Source organism: Sturnira hondurensis, unplaced genomic scaffold (genome assembly GCF_014824575.4).
Source record: "Sturnira hondurensis isolate 20B ecotype Veracruz unplaced genomic scaffold, ASM1482457v3 Scaffold0011291, whole genome shotgun sequence".
Classification (NCBI taxonomy): Eukaryota; Metazoa; Chordata; class Mammalia; order Chiroptera; family Phyllostomidae; genus Sturnira; species Sturnira hondurensis.
The window spans coordinates 4,497,366-4,511,142 of NW_028083922.1; the positions used below are offsets into that span (position 1 = coordinate 4,497,366).

Below are 13,777 nucleotides of genomic sequence, written 5' to 3' on the forward strand. Positions count from 1 at the left end.
CACAAATGTCATGTTGTTAATAGCTATAACATTTTCTACTGAAGTCTCCACTAATTGGTGCTTTTCTTATAAACTGTGTACACACAGAAGCAGCCGAAGAGTGCAGCTCCCTGTGGGAATGTGAGTTCCCTAGGTGGTTGGCAAAAGCAGAGTCTGAGTAAATATATAACCAGCTGTCAGTGAAGAAGCCCTGGGGTGGCACTCTGTGCATTAAAATTCGTGGAGTTAACTGCTGTCTTGTACCAGGCCATTCTTCAGAACTTGGTATTTTTTATTTTGTGAATTTTTCAACTATTCAGAAACACATGTTATTGTAATGTCCTTAGAAAGGCAGAATTCCAAAAAATTTAGTCTTATATGAAACACCTTTTGTGAGTTCTGGCATATCTTCAAAATATCTGAACTTTTATTCACTGAACATATATTAATTGACACATTAAAAAACCAGTCTCATTATAAGAAGGGATATCCTTGAGATAGATCTGCTAGTAATATTTTCTAACTCGTAGTAAGTTAAATTGCCATTTTAAAGGTTACTCTCCCCTAAAATTCAGTTGCGCCAGTAACGATCCAGACACCGCTGCAGGAGGAACACCAGACTGAGACCTGGACTGCAAGAAGGCTGAACGGCTGCTTTGCATCTCTTTTCACCGGTCTCTGCCCACTGGATCTCCCCACTGCAATGCTTGTTTGGTGTGTGGGCATGTGCTTGAGTGTGTGCACAAGCAGTGTGTGCCTTCGCTGGGGTCTGATGGGTAAGCTTGGGGAAGGGAAAAGCCCAAGATATCATGCCTGCACTAAGGTTTACAAAGAGAATAGAAGCAATCAGCCAGTTAGTCCTACAGACTTTACCATGGGCATTCTAAGGTGGAGGCAGCCAAAGCCAGTCATTGGAGACTGTGCAAAACCAGGACTGCCTGTAATTCTTGGAATCAGGGTGAAAATTTTAAAGCAACCTCTTTACCCGAGCTTGCAGTTTCACCAGATAGTTTAAGGTCAACGAATTCACGCAGACTTCTGAAACAATGAAAGCAGCCTTTACTGGAAGTAAAATGTTCTTTCTGTCTCCTTGTAATTACCGTTTCCTTCAGTGCAGCACTTTGGCTCTTTGGTCTGAATGGTAGCAAAACTGATTGGGATGTGTTTTTGATTACGGTCCTCCATCTAAAGCAGAAGTAAATGCTCCATTTCAACCATAAGTCGCTTTCTATTCCTAGTTTAACTTAAACTAGGATGAATATAAAAAAACTTTATATAGTTTTAAAATATTCATCAGGCTTTCAAACTATGGATTGTACTGTAGCTTCACGTAGGCCTAGGTCTCGTCTTTGCTTTGCTATCAGCAGTTTTAAATCTAACCCATCCAATTTAACTTCTGGGGCTATCACTTTTTATTTACTGTTGTCATCATTGTTTGATTGCCTCTTTTGATTATCCATTTTTATAAAATGTCCTGTAAGTTTATCACATATAAATCAACTCTTGCACCGGTAAGTCAGAAAAAATGTTTCCTCAAAAAACACCCTTCCATTTTATTTCTCCCCTTCATATTTGAGTCATCTTCCAAGAGTCAACAATTTTTTTTCAATGTCTCCAAGAGTGTAATTCCTTGATGTGAACGTTTTTGTCTAGAATCTGGACAAAGTAAACAAAAAGGGAAAAAAGAAGCAATCTTGCTTGGAAATGTTATAATCATTCTTGGGAGTTTATTTCCTTTTGAATTCCCATATTGTCTCAAAGGATCTTGCAAAAAATGTTTGTTGAATTAAAAGTTGATGTATTCACGTGTTAGGCTATTCAAGTTCCTCTAGGGTCACATACCTACTTCCAACCATACCAAGAGCTCCTGCATTATCTCTACGTTAGAAAACTTCCCGATAAAATGCAAAAAAAAATGGCATGGCTTTTTGTAAATAATTTAATTTTGGCTTAGTTTGCCTTTAGCATTTCTAGGGCACATGCATTTATCCCTCTCCCTCCTATCCTTTCTTTCCATCACACCCACCCTCTTTCAGAGCTCGCAGCCACAGACCCATCGGCACGCCCCCTGGATTTGCCTCAAGGTGGGCCCTGCCTCACAAAAATATTGGTCCTGCCCCACAAAAAGTGCGACGGCACTGGGTTTAACCACAGCAGGTGAAGACACAGAAAATAAGCGCACTACAGCAAAATACGCTAACCACACTTGAACCAAATAACTTTTTTAAAAAAATCTTTGCTCTGGAACTTTCCAAATATACACAAAAACAAGGAGGATAGGATCCAAAACCTCTATGTATCCATCAACCAGCTTTAAAAATTATCAATATTAAATATATATTCCTCCTTCCATTTTTGTAGTATTATAAAATTCTTTGGTATATATTCCCTGAAGACATTTTTGATTCAAATGTACTGTCATGCCACTCTTACATCTAACAAAATTAACAATAATTCATTTATGGTTTAGTCTGTTTCTGATATTCATGATGGTCTCAAGGGTGTTTTTCACACGTGCTTTGTCCAAAATAGGATAAAGTGCACGCATTGCACTGCATGGTTATGGTTCTTAAATGTAACTCTCTACGGGCTGCCCCTTTTTTCACGCCATTAATTTGATAGAGGGACCAGGCTGGGTTTTTTTTCTTGCCGAATGTTCGACATTCTGGATTTGACTGATTGCTTCCTCAGGGTGGTTTTTAAATTTGATTTTCTGTCTCTCTATTTCCCATTAGGTCTAGGGGCTTGATTAGATTCAGACTCAGTTTCTTAGGCAGGAAGACCTCATATTGACTAGTTCTGGGTACTTCTGGTTTTGTCATATCGTGGCGCACTTAGATGCCTTGTCAGATGCTCAGGTTTTAAGTTTTTTCTTTCTTACGTTAGTTGCCCTGTCTCTTTGGCAAGATTCTGAATTATGTTACATTTCTTATCTCTGCCCGATCAAAGTAAAAACAAAAGTTGAATTTTACCTAGACAAAATGACTAGGCAGAATGGCAGTGGATCTGAGTCTCGTAGACAATTAGTATCGAGGGGGGGAGGGGGTGGGGAAAGAGGTGGTGGGAAAATGGAGGCAACTGTACTTGAACAACAATAAAAAAATTAAAACGTGAAAAAAAGAAGCAGGCTACCCCTGGTTCACAGACAAAGGGATTGACTGCACAGGGGAAAACTGTGTAAGACATGAACTCTTTAGGATTATGGAATGTAAACTTCCAAAAAGCACATCATTAATTATGATATTTATAAACTACATTATTAAAAGTCAGGATGAAAACAACAGAAATCATAGAGTTATTTGCTAATTAGCTTACAGATTTCCAATGCCATTTGCTTCTATTCCTTTTCCTCTTCCTTGGGGAATTTGACATGGCACGTTACTGCTTTTTGACGTCTCCAGAAACCACTGTATGCTTATAAATGACCATAAATTGTACATGTGGAGAAACACATAAGATATTGTGACTCAGGATCCATGCTGTGTCACTGACTGAGATTAACTGTGAGCACTTTGCACCACAGTTGCAGGTTTTCAGACCAGAAAGTAGTTAGGATTCTGGGGACTGCCTAGCATGCTACCTATTGCTTGGTAAAGAAATTGAAACATAAATCTGAAGGTCAGTATGCCTGCTGAAGAAAAAGACAGTGTATCACCGTGGTCCTCGGGTGCTAGACGTGTTCTGCTCTGGGTCCAGCCCTGGGGGCTGCGGCCACGACTGCACTTGGGGAGCTCTGAAACCCACTGATGCTCAGACTCCACCCCAGAGCTGGGTTTGAGTCTTTGAGGGTGGCACCCAGACAGTGGTAGATTGAAATGCCCCTCAGGTGATCCTGATATGCAATCAGGGCCAAAAATCTCCAATCTGGCCCTTAAATAAGAGGCACCAATTTTAGGTCTTACTGTTCAGAAAGTTTCCTGTCTAAGGAAATCGATGCTTAGAGAGAAAGTATTTTCTCAATGTTTTGCTACAAAGTAGAATTTCATATCCAGTCTATATGCCTTCAGAACTAGGGAGTTTGAACTTTTTTTGAAAATGACCTAAAGTAGGACATGAAATTTACATCATAACCTGGAACACACAGAATAAAGAAAACCAAGTTTAACAAATAATCTTATTAAGTATGATGCACTGTGATATTGTTTTATTTAATTTTTAAAGTCCTGATCAAAACTCACTGAAATGACTTCATGACTTGCAGTTTGAACCACTCTGTTCCAAACACATAGCAAGATCTTTCCCCTGCCAGTGCCTTCTCGTTTCGTTTGTTTCCTCATCCCATTTTTTAAAGGCCATCACATCGGTTCCCGGCTAAAAAGCATTTTAGGCCAGCACTACCCTAGTTCACAGTGTCTTTTATTTTAATGCCTATAGTTAACATAGAGACCTCATCACACTTTTTAAAATACTAAATTATATGGTATATTGCCTTGCTCTGTAATTCTTATATTTTTTATGGTTATGTCTCCTTGACACAAATTAACCCCTTTTTGGATGGTGACCATGTTGTATGCTTTTGCTTCTGTGCTTTTCAAAATGTCTAGCACATCACAGATGCTAAAAACAGCTGTGTGACTGTAGACAAGTCAATCTCTGGGCTTTTAACTTCTTTTAAAAAAATCAGTTAAGTTCATTGGAGTAACACTGGTTAATAACATTATGTACGTTCCAGGTGCACAACTTTATAACACATCTCTGTACCCACTGTGTGCTCACCGCTCAAAGTCTAGTCTCCTTCCATCACCACACACTTGAACCCCTCTACCTTCTCATCCCCTTCCCCGCTGAGCTTTCATTTCTCCATCCCTGAAATGAAAAGGGCTGTTTCATCTTAACTCTAAAGTCTCTTCCAGTTTTTAAGTCTACTTTTCTACGACATCTAAGAAATTCTTCCATAACATACAGAGAATGCAAATAATATCTGGAATGTTTTTACGGGCAACTGTAAGAAAAGTTCTTGTGTGGAAATCAAAAAGGCTGAAGTGGAATGCTATTTTTAGTACACAAAGTATAAGCTCAGTGCTATCTCTGAAAAGAGTAAGAACAACTTACTGGAGTTTGAAAATGAAGCTGGGACCTGTGTCCCTCGGATACTGAAATGTGATTATTCATAGGCCACATTTCTTTCTCAAGTTGAATGAATATATATGCAACAAGAAATTTCCACAGACTCTTATTAAGTTGAATTGATTATATAATAACACAGGGCTTAACAATGAATGTGGGGTTGGGGGCATGTGGAGGCAGGCGTATATTGATTTAGGAAAAGATATTGACTACAATTAGGTCTTAGATACTCTTTGTTTACAAGTGGTTTGTTAAACATTCCCCGGACTCTTCCCAGGGGCTTCTGAAGCCAGAAGATGTGCTGGTTGATTCAGTCGCTTGAAACCCCATGGCCATCAGCAAGCTTCTTATTCCGAGGCTACTGGCAGAGGAGCCAGAGAAGTAGTCAGGCCCTTTGGGGTATGTTTGTGTGAGTTTGGGGAATGGAGGGCTGTGGGGCATGGGTCATCTATGGTTTTTACTTACTCAACATTTCCTCTTTAACAACACTAATTTTCTTGGGGGCAATCTCCTCTCTCCATGTGGCATGGGTTTGTACTGGGGAGAGGGTGGGCACTACCGATGTCTGCCGTGACCTTTTCAGACATGGGTAAATGACCCCAACCTGGCTGTGCGTATGTATTCCAACCTGTGGTTATAATGCTTCCATGGTTATAGATGGGCACGGAATCCAAGTGAGTCCAGTGAGACTCATTCCTTGGTCTGATTGCTTGCTAAATGGGATCAATTGCCAAGGAGCCTGGAGGAGGAGGTAAGCCTGGGCCTGCAAGTCTAGATCCTGATTAGAGAAAATAAAATGAGTGTAATGAAAGCACAGCCATGATATGAAGAGAAACTGAATCCTGACACTCATTGAGTACCTGGAGGGGGGAAAAGGATTCAGAAAAATTCTTCCCTCACCCCCAGCTTTACTCTTGGGATTTATAAGCATATGAGCCAATACATTTCAATCTCCTTCACTGTAGGTTTCCTTGTCAGTTTGAGATGGGTGCTCTGTTACATCCAACCATCTGACTATACAGGAGATGATCACAAAACCAGGATATCTTCACTCTTGATAACTGCCAACCTCCTGCCTCATTTTAATGTGTGGTCCAGGCAAGACCACACCCTGTAGTTTTTTAGAGGCTTATTTCCTCTCCATCTTGTAACAGAAATTGCGTCAGCCTTTTGCATATATTCTCCCTGCCTTCTTCCTCCACAAGTTCACGTGTGCTTATTTCACAGATGCAGGTGGCAGGAGAGAAGGATCTGAAGTTCAGCTGCAGGCTACGGATTCGAGCCTTTGTGCAAATTAGAAAATAACCCTCTCTCTGAGCTACACCCTCTCCTCTTTGGAGCCCAGGCTGGGTCTTCACCTCAACTGCCTACCTCCACCTCCACCTCTGCCAGAGCACACTGTGCAGGGTTCAAAGAACACAACACGATGCTGAGACCCTATGGTACTAAGAAGCAAGAGTTGGAGCCATGACAACAGCCTTCTGCTGTTCACACCCACTGTTACTGCGGTCTCTGCCCAGGCTGACCTTAGCTGCTGATGCTGTGTGTCTTGGGGGCACCCCCACACTGGGCATACCCCACTGTAGTCTCAGCAGTCATCATAAATGTTGATAGGTGGGAAGTCAGGATCACTTGTTATTTGAAAGCAGCATGTATCATTTACATCTTAAAGTATGGTTTCTGGAGGACCTTCCCTGAGTTCATTTTGGAGATCTTTAATTCCAGTCTTTGTTGATGAAAGACAATGGTCCAAGAAACCCAGCTGAAGGCCACCTGGTGATTGGTCAGTGGAAGAGAACAGGGTACAGGGTGAAGCAGGGCATTTGGCAAGGCTCCTATGCCACTCACCAGTGACACCTTCAAGGGCCTGTCTAGGAGCCCCAGCTGATCTTTAGTTGTTCAGTCTCCTGAACTCTTGGGGGAGATCTTCATCACAGTGTTAGAGTTAAAGGAACAATAAGCAGGAGACAAGGAAGGAAACTCAGTTACACTAGCTTTGGGGACGCAGGCCAGGGCAGCCTCGAAGGGCAGAGAGAGGATGGGGAGGGGTGGTGTGGTGTGTGTGTGTGCGTGTGTCTCAGGAGGGTGGGTGGGAGGTAGAAGAAAAGACTCTAATGAGCAGAGGGCGATTAGGAGAGAGGGCAAGGTTTCAAGGAGACCGTCGTTGGGGGGCGCAAGCCAGGGCGAGGGTGGCCCCACGTGCCGGGTCGACCACTCACACTACCTTTGCCCAGGCTGAGAGGTCACCAAGACCTGGCGGGGAGATGGGGAAACAGACAGGGAAGGGCGAGCGCAGCATCCCAGGGGCACCCCTGACGACGGCCTCCGGAATCACTGTCTCTGCTCCCTACGCTCTTAACTTGCCTCCCCTGCCCCCTCTCTCCACCCCCTCACTTCCCGTGCTAAAACGAGGAAGGCTCCTTTAAGAGGGAGCTTTGGTTACCCTGGGGGCGGGAACCCCCAGCAGATCGAGAGGCGGTGGCTCCCAGCCGCGGAGGTCTTCACTTCTGCTCCAGCTCCACCGCCGCCTGGAAAGCACTACCTCCTCCTCTTCCTCCTGGTCTTCCTCCTCTCCCTGCTCCCCAACCTGGAAGCCTTGTTTTCTGCGGCGGAGGAGAGAAGTGCTATGTCAGGAAAGTTCCGGGAGGCACTGGATGGGGCCACGTTCCCTGAGCTCTGCGGCCGCGGAGCACAGCCCTTTGTACGAGGTGGGACTTGGGGGTCCTCGGGCGCCCGGGACAGGTAGCGGCAGGCGGGAGCCCTTCGATCCTCCGCGCTGGGGAGCGGGGTGCTTTTGGGCGGAGTGTGTGGCGGAGGAGGAGGCTGGTTAGCCCGAAGTTCTGCGGGAGAAGCTCGGGTTTGGGGGGAGATTTTTGCGGCTGTTCCGGAGTGATTTCAGCGGCCAGTGCCGCACGGCGGGCCGGCCGGGACTCGGTTTCCCCCGGTGCCGCCTCGCCGGGTCCCCGGACCTCGCCATCCCCCATCCCCGCCCGCCCGGGCAGTTAGGCCTTCTAGGAAAGCGGGAGGCTGCAGGTTGGCTGCCAGTGCCGGAATCCTCACCGCAGGGCTCGCTCCCCGAGACGCCGAGCGAAGGAGAGGGGGTGGGGGGATGGAATCCTCTTGAACTTTTACAATGTGGTCTCATCATTCTTTGCGGGTGAAATTCACCTCCTTTGCCCGACTGGGAAGGCTCCTCCCGAGCTCCGACAGTTCGGAGAGGTTGCCTCTTACATGTGGGTAAGCTTGCGGCGCTGTGTGTCTTTTCAGCCTTGGCCGGTGTTCAGCGCCGCCCTGATTTTCCTTCTCCCTCCTCCGCCCCTTTTGCTTTTGGGAATTTTTTTTTAAAGAAAAAATATCCTAGAGGCCCAGCGTGCTAAACAAACAAATAAACACACCCAACAATATATCTTTCTGAAATTTGCACCCCCCTTCCTCCAGCAGTGGCCCGAATTTTCAAAGCGGTCGGGTAGTCCCTGATTGAATGTTTAGACTTGGTCCTCGACACTTAGGAAGTACAGGGAGCCCTGTAAAAGGTATGCAGGATTTTTCAGTGATTAAGGTGAGTTGTTAACCATATATTTTTAGAATAGAAGTTTCTCTTTATTTTTTGATTTTCATTGTCTTAAATTAGTAGGCTTCACCTAATTTTAGGAGTACTTTTCTAAGAATCATAAATAAAACCTGATGTTTCTTGCATAATCTGGCCTTCTGACAGTTTTGCCCTCGGATGAGGTATCTAATACATGTAATTCTTTGGTGAAACCTAATATGTAAGTACATTTATGACCCAAAGGGGTAAGTTTTCTTTTTTCATGTGTCCTATGGGTGGCTGAAGACTATTTCTCACATCCCTAGGTGACTGATGACTATTTCTCACATCCCTGCCACACCTGTCTATTTCTGTGTCTGTTTTCTCCACGGATGCTGTGTACGTCTGGTGTCAGCTACAAATCAAAGATGCTGATGAAAAGTCCCTATGTTTTGTGAAGTGTTGTCATCGCCCAAATTTTAATGGCATAATTGATTATATCATCTAAATTATTTTGAAAAGTAAAAAGAGAATGTGGGAGCTTGTTTGAAGACAAGAGTATCATGAAGTAGCTAGTCAAGTTTATGCTTTACATATAATGTTGTGCGTGGAAAATATACTTCCAAAATAGACAGGGACTATTGTGGCTAACACCTTGCTTGCAATGGGGATGTGGTGAAGGAAAATTATTCCATAACAACCATTAATATTGTAGCATTTTATTTGGGATATAGATTTTCATCTCTGGGCACAGTTTTGTCACTCTGCTGTTAGGTATACCAGAACTGAAACTTTATGAAAACAACTCATAATATCAAACATTTTTTGAAAATTTGCAGCAAACTGAACATTCTTGGGAAAAAATTTGCTTAGAAAAAGTCACATATTTAAAACCCTAACTACAGTTACCATTTTACCTTAATTTTGTTGGACTCCAGGCGAGTAAGCACTGTATTCAAAAATAAATGGGTTTCTAAGGTAGATGTGACTTAGTTCTTGAATTGTACTGATTAATATGAGTCCCTCGAGATTTTGTATGTGGTTTGTTTGATTTGAGATGATTGCTTTGTGAATGGTTCTTTTTGAAAGTAAATGTGTATGTATCACAATATAGAAAATCTATATATATGTATCTAATATATAATGGAAATAATACATAATTTTATATAACATAATTGTAAATAATAATAATAACTAATGTATATAATGGAAGAATTCAGGGATGTGATAATACACGTGCATTGAGAAGAGCAGATCTAAAAGGTCAAAAGCTTAAAATAGTTAGAGCTTATTATCTCTTCAGCATTTTCATGAATATCAGTTAAATTAAAATATGCTGTTTTCCAATATTTTCTTATTCTGGCACAGGGCTTGGACCAAGGAGCCGTAAGCCAAGGATCCCCAATCAAATATTTATTGAAATGGCCTGAATTAGTCCATCAGTGGATGATTGAGTCAGACATTTCTTAATCTCTGGTAGAGGAATCCCTAGGTCGAATTTACCTTGTCCATGTAGTTTCTTTTAACACTTCAAATTGCCTTCAGGGCATTCGCCATTGGTCTGGGCTTACAACAAGGGTGTCTAACTGGTGGCCCAGGATGGCTGTGAATTTGGCCCAACACAAACTCACAAATTTACTTAAAACATTACTTAGTTTTATTTCTTAGATATGTACATTTTCTATATTAGTGATCACAAACTTGGGACTTGCTTGATGATTTTAAAAGATTATCGAAGGGGCTGCTGCATAATTAGGGTTATTATGTGAGGACTTTTTTGTTTTTCTGTGGTGGTAGACAGCACAAAAATTATGCATGGACCTTTTTTGGCTCATCAGTTTTTGTTAGTGTTTGTGTATTTCATGTGTGGCCCAGAGACCCCAGAAGGTTTGACACCCCTGTCTTAGAGAGTAGATCTCAAAGGCATGGGGAGGCAAACTTTGGGAAAATTTTGGTATTCCAATTTTTTCAATGATGTCCTAAGTATTTGATTTGAAAGAGGCACCCATTAATGCTTGGACAAATAATACCTGTATTAAAATTTTAAGAAATTTGGATGAGCATAAAAGGATAAATTTAATGTTACATGGTAACACAGGTCAAGAGCGGAGTGTTTGTCTGGAGGGTGTTAGGTACATCATTTGAAGGTGTGGGGAAATTGAGCATGTTTGTAAGTAGTGGAGCAGTGAGAATAGACATAGAAAGATTGAATATACGGGAGGAATAATAGAATTTTTATCTCAAATATTTATTGTGGTAATTTTAAATGTCCACAGTTTCTTTGCTACTGTCCCATCAGGAGGTGGAGACTAATTATCTTCCTTTTTTCCAGGGGCTGAGCTTAGTGATTCACTTCTAAAAAATAGAATGTGGTAGAAGGGATACTATGTACTTTACTTGGTAAGTTTAGAAAATAAGAAGTCGTTTTTTCTTGGCTCTCTCTTCTGAGATTTAGCTATTGAAACCCAGTTACCATGCTGTGAGGAAGCCCATCCCACATGGAGTGGAGCCCTGTGCGTATTCCTGTTGAGATCTCCACTAACCACCAGATCAACTGCAAGATATCTGAACGAGGAAGCATGCAAGGTGATTTAGCCACCCCTTAGTGAGTAAAAACCATTCAGTGAATCTGTTCAACTCTGAGAACTGAGGTAATAATAAAAACTGTTGCTGCATTCCATTAAGTTAGGAGAGGTTTATTATGGAGCAGTCCTTAGCTAGAACATTTTTTTTTTTGAGTACTCACTAGGTACCAGGCACTGTGTGAAAGGTGGAGCATATAAAGATGTTCAACATCAGATCTGTTCTCTCTGTCCTGAAAGAGGTTTAAATCTAATAAAAATATTAATTGCATAATCCTATAATATGTGTACAGTTTCAGTAATAAAGTGCTCAATTGATCAGAAGTAATACCTATAATGCAGGGTTCCGATCACTCCAAGCAAAGCTTTAGATATTTCTTTCTACATTCCACAGCTGAAGCTGCCACATTTCAGCATATGTAATGAAAATTAGAAATGGAAGCAAATAATTTTTATATTGATTTTTTGCTTTAATTTGCTAGGTATTTACAAGAAACGTGTTTATATTTTGCTACAGATGCCCTTTACTCATTCAGTGTAGCACTCTTTTTGAAGCTATGACATGTGTGTATTTAGGGTGTTTTTTAGTTGTTTACTTGAAACAGACAGTGATGTGTTTCCCAGAGTTTATGTTGTATGTCTTGGGCTCTAAAAAAATAGCGTTGGAAATGTTTGATTGTGAGCCTGAAATCTCAGACTTTCAGTATTGATGGGATCTCGGTCAGTTCCAGTTTCAGGTTTCCTGGGAATTTTCTGTTCAAGGTCAGATGTGGCCCTAATTTCAGCTGGATAATCCACATAATAGGTACTTTTGCAGCCACAAAACATGCAGAACATTCCAAATAATTTGTTGTGTGGGCAGCCCAACATGGTTTAGCATTTAGTTGGTTTGAGGCAGTTTGCCATGCTTATAAAAAATGGTTTCTGAAGCTGACAGACAGCAAGCTGTTTTAGTGTTTGAGTTTGACACATAGGATAAAGTGCCTTTTACTTTCTGTGCCAGTAAATACGGACAAGATTGGTAAGAGTAATTTGTTTCCATTTCTGTCTGTGTGGCAGAAGATTGAAAAAACTCAAGCATGATACCCTAGTTTATTATACTAGAAAGTTTTTTTCATGTTAAGTAAAAATGTAGTGAAGAGTTGGAAGGTTGGATTTTATCATAGTTTTTAGGTCTTGGGCAGTAGTGAATGTACATTCATAGTTAGGAGGATAATCTAGTGATCACCTGCTGAAATTAATACTAACACAGTTGTTTTCATTATTCCCTTCAAGTGGGGATGCTGAAGAATTTATTTCCTCCCAGGTCCAATTTAGATATCCCCCCCCACCCCAGCCAGATACTGTACCAATCACCTGGCATATAGGTTAATCGATCTTAGGTAATTTTCAGTTGAAAACATTATGTATCATTATAGTTGTAACCTTAATTTAAACTTTTGAGGTTTTTGACCAAAGCTTCTTAGTTAACTATTTTTCTTTTATTTAGCTTAGCCAAATCTATGTCACTAAAGCATTTGAAAAATATTTTGAGGAAATTTTTTTAATCTTCACAAGAGGATATATTTTTATTGATTTGAGAGTGGAAGAGAGAGAAACATGGATTGGTTTTGCTTCCCACACATGCCCCAACTGAGGATCGAACCTACGACCTAATTATGTTATCTCACTGGAAATTGAATGCATAATCTTTTGGTGTATGGGGTGACGCTCCCATCAACTGAGTCACCCAGCCAGGGCTAGGCAACTTTTTCATTTCATCATGAAAATTTCTAAGGATCTTCCTTGGGCAGGTGGTACAAAATGGATACAATTCTTTATTGTAGCTGTTCTCTTCCAAAGGGAGGTCACCTCTTTCTTTTTAAACAAAGATAAATGTGTGGGTAATTTTAGAGAAAGAATATTTTCGGGCATTTAAAGATGCTGGAAGTTTGGGTCAGAGTAAGGGTTTCAACTAGAAGTTATGTAGGGGTGAGTTAACGTCTGTGCGGGGTGTTCCCAGGGTACTCCACGGAGGGTGTCAAAAATCCTCTGCAGGTTTTTTGATCTAAATTAATCCTGGAGAATGTAGATTCGAAGGGAGCTTTTGTGCAAAGGGGCTGTTCCAGGCATAGCATCCATTGCCTTCCAGAGAGGAAGATGTTTGCCTAATAAAATTACTTCTAATAAAATTTATTCTTTTCATCATTTAAGTGTATTTTTCCCATTTCCTCCAGGCTGTGTGTGAAGTAGGCTGTTTTCCTGCTTTGTTTTGATCAACTTGCCCAATTGCCATGCCTTCTAGAGTTTCATAGTACCAGCCCTGGCAAAAAACTTGTTCCTTAATTCTTTAGTTTGTTCCCACCTCTTTCTTCTTCAAACATTTTTCCTTCTCTTGAATTATTGAATTCCTTAATACATATTATGAGTTTTGTATTTATTGAGCTAGGCTTTGGGTAAATTTGTTTGTACTCAAGGGTATAATGGTGTTAGGAATGTCTCATTTTTGTTTCCATATTTCATGTATAGTTGCTACTATCAAATTTCAAATCTTTATTCTTTTGGTATAATAGATATTTTTTGTTATGGAAGTAACATGTTTATTAAAGAAAATTTAGAAAATTCAGACAAGCAAAAAAAA

General features: G+C 41.2%; 1 protein-coding gene across 2 annotated transcripts in view; it reads left to right on the plus strand.

Annotated features, from left to right (window-relative positions):
- Window positions 1-7,531: 7,531 nt before the first annotated feature.
- GPR63 (G protein-coupled receptor 63) overlaps window positions 7,532-13,777 on the plus strand; it is a 38,404-nt gene continuing 32,158 nt past the window's right edge. For both annotated transcript variants that reach the window (XM_037059741.1, XM_037059742.1), the window contains exon 1: window positions 7,532-7,754. The gene's annotated coding sequence lies outside the window, so the exon portion shown is untranslated. The remainder of the gene's footprint in view (window positions 7,755-13,777) is intronic.